At 38.7% G+C, this 9412-nt stretch overlaps 1 non-coding gene across 1 annotated transcript; it reads right to left on the reverse strand.

The window, feature by feature from the left end:
• Positions 1-7411: 7411 nt before the first annotated feature.
• LOC145958474 (small nucleolar RNA R71) lies at positions 7412-7518 on the reverse strand. The gene has a single exon (XR_014434315.1). It is a non-coding gene; the product is annotated as a small nucleolar RNA R71 (small nucleolar RNA).
• Between the last annotated feature and the right edge of the window lie 1894 nt (positions 7519-9412).

The following is a 9412-nucleotide window of genomic DNA, read 5'->3' on the forward strand; positions in this document are numbered from 1 at the left end:
GTGAAAGCTATCAGAGCAAGATCAGCAAGATTCCCCAATGGAAGCATGATCATCCAAACAAAATATCCGAGTCAAAGGACTTAGACTTCCTCAGTGGAAGATAGCTTTCCAACTCGAGCGACGAGTGAAGCTAAGCCTGAAGAGGCTTTCTAAATAATACTCTGGGATACATAAGATCCTCAATCCCCATTCGCCTACTCAGAGGCACTCCTTCAAAAAGAGAAAATCCGAAAAGATCAATAACCATTCCCCAAGCGGAATTCGGTATTCAGCTAAACACCGAACGTCAAGATAATCCGCCTAACAGAAGAGGCCAATCAAGATCAATACGACAGAATCCCCCAGCGGATAACAGCCTACGCAGAGGCAACAAAACCAGAAAATCAAAAAAGTCACCCGAATAAGGATAACCGGGATACTCCACCAATGTCGAAAGGACGTCAGCCAATCATAAGGCATCGCTCACCTCAGAAAGAGCATCTTTGTGTCTGCATCCCCAAGGAATCAGAATTTCCCCAGTGGGCACCAACTACGCAATGGAAAGTTGGGACACAAGAACCTATGAGTAACTGCACATCCCCTAGACGGATCCCTGCGTTATCCAGCCCTCAGCGGCACCAAAATCAAAAACAACCGTCGAAGCAGCATCGTGGACTGTGGAGACAAAATCATCACAAATCCCTGGAGAGGGCAAACTCACGCTACCAAAGTGACTAGAAGCACGGAGGTATGCAACCCTGGGGACGGCAAACCGCAGACCCTGGAGAGGGCAAACTCACGCTACCGAGGTCGTCAGAAACACCGAGGTATGCACGAGCCTGGAGAGGCGACGACTAATACTCAGCTACCGATGTCGTCAGAAACACGGAGGTATGCAGCTGCCAACGTCGTCAGAAACACGGAGGCATGCAGACCCTGGAGAGGGCAAACTCACGCTACCGAGGTCGTCAGAAACACCGAGGTATGCACGAGCCTGGAGAGGCGACGACTAATACTCAACTACCAACGTCGTCAGAAACACGGAGGTATGCAGCTGCCAACGACGTCAGAAACACGGAGGCATGCAGACCCTGGAGAGGGCAAACTCACGCTACCGAGGTCGTCAGAAACACCGAGGTGTGCACGAGCCTGGAGAGGCGACGACTAATACTCAGCTACCGACGTCGTCAGAAACACGGAGGTATGCAGCTGCCAACGTCATCAGAAACACGGAGGCATGCAGACCCTGGAGAGGGCAAACTCACGCTACCGAGGTCGTAAGAAACACCGAGGTATGCACGAGCCTGGAGAGGCGACGACTAATACTCAGCTACCGACGTCGTCAGAAACACGGAGGTATGCAGCTGCCAACGTCGTCAGAAACACGGAGGCATGCAGACCCTGGAGAGGGCAAACTCACGCTACCGAGGTCGTCAGAAACACCGAGGTATGCACGAGCCTGGAGAGGCGACGACTAATACTCACCCTGGAGAGGGCAAACTCAACCTGGAGAGGCTACTCAACAATTTTCCCACCTGAAGACACTACAAGTCGGAATGATGGCTTACTCCCCGGACAATTGGGTCAACTCCTTTACTTGTCAACCGGTACACCAAAAAAAGCCGTTCGACTAAGTAAAGGGTGGGCAGCTGTAGACCCCTAAAATTGTCCGGGTCGGAAATAAGACTCAAAGACTCTCGAAGACCGAAGGAAAGTCAGCTGGAAGGACTCCTGGAAGACCCTAGGATGATTCTTTGTAGGTCTAGAAGTCTTAGAGTAGCTTAGAATAAGGGTGTGTGAGGATTGGAGCTCAATACGCCCTCCTAGAGGTTCAGTACGGTCGTACTGAGCCATTTGAACTACAATACGGCCATAATGAAATCAATACGGCCGTACTGAAGTTTTTGAACTTCAGTACGGCCGTACTGAATTCAGTACGGCCGCACTGTAGTTCAAAAACTCAGTACGGGCCGTATTGACTCCTTAGGCCTTACTGCGCCTCAATCCTATAAATAGGACGTCATTGGCTCGTCCTTCCACACATTTGGAGCATTTCTCCACCCTCTGGCTGAGTATTCTTGGGTTTTTGAGCTATTCTCTGCCCTAGAAATCTCTCCGAGAGTTGATCCGACTAAGTTCTTGAGTTCACAAGCCTTTAGCTTGAGACTCGAACAAGTCGAAGGGAAATCTCTTTGATTTCCATAGTTAATATTTATTTTTAGGGAAAGGAGCGAGCGAACGTGTAGTGGGAAGGAGCGCCAAAAAGCCTCCTAAGTCCTTTTTGAATATATAAAAGCCCGCTTCGAAGGTTTCTTTCCAAATCCTTTCTTTTACCGCTTTCATTTATCGCTTTTTGATTGTTGCATTGCACGTTTAAAGCTTTCATCATGTAGATAGTTTACTTATAATCGTTCTAATAAATAGGGGTAGTTTAGTAATTTTACGCTATTATTTATGAAATAATCCGTCATAGGGAACTCGAAAGGGGCGTTGTGGGGTGCTAACACCTTCCCCACACGTAATCGACTCCCTTACCCAACTCTGGTTGTAATGGCCAAAGTTGATTTGCGAAAATCAATTGCCTTATGTCTTTTTCCAATGTTTTGAGTAAAACATTGGTGGCGACTCCAAGAACCCCTTTTTGCGAAAACCACTAATCCATGGAGGGTCCCGTTTGGGATTAACACGGATTGGTGAGAATCATTTAACAAATTTGTTAGTTCGATGAGGTCTCAGTTTGAGAATAAGTCGTTCTAACAATCCATCATTTTTCAAAACTAAAAAAGAGTCCAACCATCGTCGCGAATGCCAATATCCGTTTCGGCGGGTGGCGACAGCTAGCACACAATTAGAAATGTTCCTAGATAGGCACTAGAGTATATTAACAAAACCAAAAAATTTGGAAGCAATCAAAGAAGTGAAATCAAACTAGTAGATCAAAGCATTTGATGAAATTTGATTTTTCTTTCAATTGTTTTTTTTTTCTTCTTGGATTTTTCTTTTATATTTGGTTTTTTTAATCCTTTGTTTTGCTGAATTCAATTTTTTTTTCCAGAGAAGATAACTTGCCTTTTATATCAAAATTTTTACACATCAAATGAACATGCACCGAATCAACTAGAATGACCAATTTCAAGTGAAAATTAAAGTACTAGTGCACTATGATTTGGAAATTATTTTGGATTCTTTTGTTCCTTGTTTTCAAACTCTTTTGCTTCAATATACTCTGTATTTTCTCTGTTTTTCAGCAATCAACCTTCTAAAATTTGAATCCAATACAAATAATGCACTAGAAGTAAAATAGATCACTTAAAACTCAAAGTACAATTGATTGAATCAAGATTTGAAATGGAAAGTAGAATTTGAAAACTCTTGAAACACAATAGAAACCTAACTCTAAGAATTCATCAATGATCTAATGATGAATATGAACTCAATGATGTAAAGGAAAAAGCACACAAGCAAAGCACATATGGTAAACAAGGAGTCTTGGCCAAACACAAAATCACTCAAAATTTTCAGCACATGAATACAAGCACATCTTGAATATTTTTTGACATTTTAAAGAACTAAACATGACTTGAAAAACTTAAGATTCAAAAATAAAAATCAAACACATGCATAGACAATGAAATGACCGAATCAAACAAAAGAAATAAACAATGACTCAATCAAATCAAAATGAGCACAAGTTGATTCCTACGACCTATTGATTGCGAATTGAAACTCAAAATGCAATCAATACTTGGATCTATGAAAAAATTAATTTCAGGAATTTATAGATCCAAAACAGAAACTCAATTGTGACAAATTCAAGCACACAAGCACAAGAAAATATTCGGTGAAAAGGAGTCACTTAACTCAAGGAAGCAACCTTGCTCTTGACACCAAAAATGACGGAGTTGGTTGAAGCAATGATAGGCTACTTGCTTCTTTTCGCCTCCTCTAGATGCATTGATCTTTTCCTTGAGAGTTATTCCATTTGAATGGTGGAAGAAGAGAAGAGAATCGGTAAAGGAGACTCCCTAGACTATGAATGGAAGTATCCTAGCCAAAAGAACCAAATGAAAGCTCACTTCAAGTGTAGGAAAATTAAGGGATTCCTAGAACTAAAGGAGGCTTTCGGTGACCTTTGAGAGAGAATAGGCTGAATGAAATTTTCAGAATTCTCTACTAATTCAAAAGTGAGTTTACAATGCAAGAGAATGCATTTATAGGCGCGGAAATGGCTAAGTGTGGCACCAATCTGTGGCAAGCAAAATTGGCGCCAAGTTTGGAATTCAATTTTGAATTTGAATTTCAAACTTTGGTGAACCATGTGCCTAATCCATATCATGTTACATCTTCATGTAATTTAAAGGTAATTTGGATTTGAATTTGTGACTCACATGGTCGTTCATCACCATGCTAATCCATGTGACACAAATTCAATCCAAATGACTCCTAAATGACATGTAGATAAAACCTAATGCACCTATTAATGAATTCTTTGAATAAACCTATTCTGATGGCCTATGTGCAATGACCAATCAAATAAAATGAAAAGGAAAAATTAAAAGAATGAAAATGAGTCCAATATTGGGTATCAAAAGCCGAAAGACTCATAAAGCTCAAAACTAGGCCCAATAAGCCTAAAGCCCAAAAATCCTAATCTAGGGTCCATAATACAAGACCAAAACAATATGAATTCCTACACTACTAATATGCAATGAAGAGGTGGTCATTCATGTAAAGCCCAAGTGAAAAGCACTTTATGCCTTCCAAGCCCATTGGGCCCACTAAGCTCTGAAGTAGTCAAATCTTCAAGTAGTCTTCTAGCCATTGCTTTAGTGGTTGGACCCTTGGTCCATGCTCTTCCATCATTTTTTAAATCCATTTGTAATTTCTTGGAGGGAGTATCAAGAAGCTGGTCAGGTATATCTAACCTTTGGTAGCTTTTCCGTTCACGTTTGTACTAGTTGAAGTGGCTTGAAATTTTCATGTTATTCAAGCTTCCACCTAGGAAATCTGACTAGTTGCTTAATACTTTCTCTTGCTCTCAACTTCAATTTTGCATGTTTGAATGATCAAAATCATTGATGTTTAACCTTGTTCAACTAGTGTAGTTGTCGGATTCAATTTCTTTTACATTAGTGTTGCATAAAAAAAATTGTGAAATTCATGAGCATAAAAACTTGTGAAAAGAATTTGGAAGTGAGACTAACATAAAGTGTGACACCCTCTACCCCAACATACAAATACAGTAATTATAAAAAAATAAAATATTTCATCATTAAAAATCAAATTTCCAACCACGTAAGGGTAAAGAGTTCACATTCATAAACTTAATACAAATAACATGTCGGTAAAATTACAAAGAAATAAAACTGAATTTTCCAAAATAATTTAATAAGAACATTTTAAACAATCCTATCTATGTCCCGATGTCACATGTCCTATTGATGTTGTGTATTTTACTCGTATTTTAGCACTTTAATTCACAAGAATTCATAGCATAATCATGCATATCTTTCATGTTTTTAATAAATTTTTATATCATTTTCCTATTTTATGCTTTTCTTGGTATGTGTTGTGTTTTCTCTAAGCAGGATCAAGATTTAAGAATTAAAGAGGAAATGCTGAGCTACAGGGACAATCACGGCCGTGATTCTAAATCACGCCCGTTATTCACCAGAGAAAATCACGGTCGTGATTCCCAATCACACCCGTGAACGCCACTGACCCTTCATAGATGTGCTCCAGAGAAGATCACGGTCGTGATTCTCAGTCACGGCCGTGATTCACTTCGCGTCCCAGCTGTTTAAGTTTTATGTTTTTATTTTTATTTTATCTTTGTAATTTTTATCTTGGTAGTTTTACCTTTTTACCCTTTTAGGTTATAAATTAGATTAGGTTAGCCTAGAACGGGGTTCGTTCGAGAGACAGTTTTCTAGTTTTTGACACTTGGAGAAGGTTGGGCGCCTGTGCCATCGACTCTAAGGTTTACTTTTCTTTTATTCTTTTCTTCTTGGAGAACTACTATGAACTCCTGTGAGTAGTTTCCCTTTTTCTGGGATCAGGGCTTAGCCTCTGAGAACCTCTTTATTAATGCATTATTCAGTTTCTTAATTTTATTCCAATTCTTGATCTGTTCTTTTATATTTTATATATGAACTTTAATATTATTGTTTTCATAATAACATTAATTAAGGATGAACTGAGAGGAGAACTTGATTATAATTATGATAAACAATTAATCTTAATTTTCATAATCATAGATAATTAGGGATGAACTGAGAGGAGAACCTAATTATCGGAACCTAAAGGAATAGACTTGAGTGTTAAATAACGAGAGTAGATTTAAGCTTTCGAGGAGCAATAGATTAACAAAGATCTTAACGGGTTTAATTGAACGTAATTACCACGAGAGTAGGGATTAATTTTAATTAAACACGTCCTCGTAGCCTGAGAAGGTGCAAGGATTAAATTAGGTTAAGACTACCTTCAAGATGGAATAGAATTAATTAATGAAAATAATAATTCAATAATGTTGGAACTCTTTGTGCGAACCCTAGATTCCCGGAAATCTCCTTATCTTATCTTAAAGTTTTATCTTATTCATTAATTGCATTACTATCTCTTTTACCATCAAATCTGATCTTATCATCTCAAAACAGAAATTCCATCTGTTTTAAAATTCAAATTAAAATACTAGTAATTCTAGGTCAAACACGTAGTCCCTATGATTCGATATTTATTACTTGACGACAACCGTACACTTGCGGTTTTCCATACAACAAGTTTTTGGCGCCGTTGCCGGGGACTACGTCTCTTGATTTAAATTACAATTATTTTAATTCGAATTTAAAAAAAAAAAAAAAAAAAATTTAAATAAATAAATAATTTTTTTTAGTGTTTACTTCTCCAATTCAGATTTCACGGGCCACTTTCTTCTTTTTTTTTTTGCAGTGCTTTAGGGTTAATGCAAAAGAGATCTCTACGTCTTGGGAAACCAACACCACTTGATCCTGAGATTGAAAGAACTCTCCTGAGAAGGAAAAGAAACCTTTCTAGAGAATTTGCCATGGCTGCACAACGAGATAATTTACCGCTTCGGGATTACTCTGCACCCATAGCTCGTGGGATACCTGGAGGGGAGATGCAAACTGGAGCTACTGTACCAGCTTCTCTGGTGAATATGCTCAAACAGAACACCTTTGGAGGACTACCATCAGAAGATCCTAATGACCACTTAGAGGGGTTCTTGGAAATCTGTGAGACCCAGCAATTTGATGATGAAGTTTCTGATGGAATGCGACTCCGCTTATTCTCACTCACCTTGAGAGATAAGGCAAAGGTGTGGCTAAGAACAGTGCCTAGAGAAAAGATAGCAACTTGGGAATTATGTGAAAGAGCTTTTCTAGAGAAATTCTTTCCTCCTTCTAAAACTAAAGAATTGAGGAAGAAAATCACTAATTTCCAACAAGGCACTGGAGAGACTATTTATGAAGCATGGGAGCGGTTCAAGGGATATCTTCAAGCATGCCCACAACATGGCTTCAACCGTTGGCTTACCATCCAATTTTTCTTTGAAGGATTGGACCAACAAAGCACCATGATATTAGACTCAGCAGCTGGAGGATCTTTCATGGGGAAACCTATTAATGACTGCATGATTATTTTGGAAAATGTAGCCTCAAATCACAGCCAATACAGTGAAAGAGAAGTCACAGCAAGGAAAGGAACTCCGGGGCGATATGAAGTGAACATTATTGAGTTACTCTTAGCAAAATTTGATACTCTTAATCAAAGGTTAGACAAGATGGAAAAAGCTAAGGTTAATTCAGTGGCTACAAATCAAGTATGTGACCTTTGTAGGGAACAAGGGCACACTGCAGTAGATTGTACCTCAATTTTTACTGGAGAAGAAGAAGATACTACTGAACAAGTGGCAGCTTCTCATAATTTCTATGACACTCCTCGAAGAGAGAAGAGTAATCCATATTCCAACACATACAACCCTGGTTGGAAGAATCATCCTAACTTTTCTTGGAAGAATAACCCAGTTCAAGGAAGTAGCAGTCAGCAACCTAATTTCCGTCCGCCCAATCACTTCATTAATGGGCAAGGAAATCCAGTACAGACACCCTCAATTCAACAAAGTGTTTCAAGATTAGAAAGCCTTATGGAGAATTTTGTCACTAATCAAAAACAGACCAATGATTCAATGGCAAATTCTATTCAAAACCTTGCTGTCAAGGTTGAGAATATTACTCTCCACAACAAGATGCTGGAAAATCAAATTGCACAGTTGATGCCTAGTTCAAGCAATTCTCCAGGTAAGTTCCCAGGTAAAACAGTTGCAAACCCAGCTGAAAATGTTAATGCTGTGACTTTAAGGAGTGGGAAGAAATTAGACGGACCTGTGTCTAATCAAAATGATAATATTGAGATTGATGAAGACGCTTCTCCTATGGTTGAAAAACCTGAAAAAGAGAGATTAGAAAAAGAAAAAGTATCTTCATCAAAGCCTCAAACTGTTTATCACCCTCCAATTCCTTTTCCTCAAAGGTTAGCAAGGACTAAACTTGATAGACAATTTGAAAAATTTTTAAATATGATCAAACAAGTGTATGTAAACATTCCATTTGTAGAAGCTCTACAACAGATGCCTACATATGCTAAATTTCTTAAGGATCTTTTAGCTAACCGAAGGAAATTGGATGATAGAGAGACTGTTACATTGATCCATCATAATTTGCCCAAAAAACTTAAGGATCCTGGTAGTTTCTCTATACCTTGTCTCATTGGAAATCTAAGGTTTGAAAAAGCCTTATGTGACCTTGGGGCAAGTATCAGTTTAATGCCTTTATCAATTTGCAAGAAATTAGATATGGGAGAATTAAAGCCTACAGCAATGTCAATCCAATTAGCAGATAGATCTATAAAATATCCCATAGGAATTTTAGAAGATGTTCCAGTTAAGATAGGTAAATTTTTAATTCCGGGAGATTTTGTTGTTTTAGAAATGGAAGAGGACAAACAAATACCAATCATACTAGGTAGACCATTTTTGGCTACAGCAGGCGTGATAGTAGATGTCAAACATGGAAAATTGTCCTTATCCATTAATGATGAAACAATGGAATTTAATATTGCTAAATCTGTTAGACAACCTTCTCTTGAAAATATTTGCTGCAGGGTTGATATATTGCCTAAAGACATGGAGGAAGAAGTCATGAGATCTATTTTGAGGGATCCCTTGGAGAATTTTCTAGTTGGAGGAAAACACATAGATCTTGAGGGGATTCAACCTAATTATGCTTGCTTGATCGATTCAAGTCCCCCGTGTAAAGAAAAAGATCCTCTAGTAGAAAGTCTTCTTGAGTCTTCAACAGATTGGCAAGAAGAAAACTCTCCAAAGTTAGAACTTAAACCACTTCCTTCATCTTTA

This window comes from Cajanus cajan, chromosome 5 (genome assembly GCF_000230855.2).
Source record: "Cajanus cajan strain Asha chromosome 5, NIPB_CcT2T_4, whole genome shotgun sequence".
NCBI classification, from domain to species: Eukaryota; Viridiplantae; Streptophyta; class Magnoliopsida; order Fabales; family Fabaceae; genus Cajanus; species Cajanus cajan.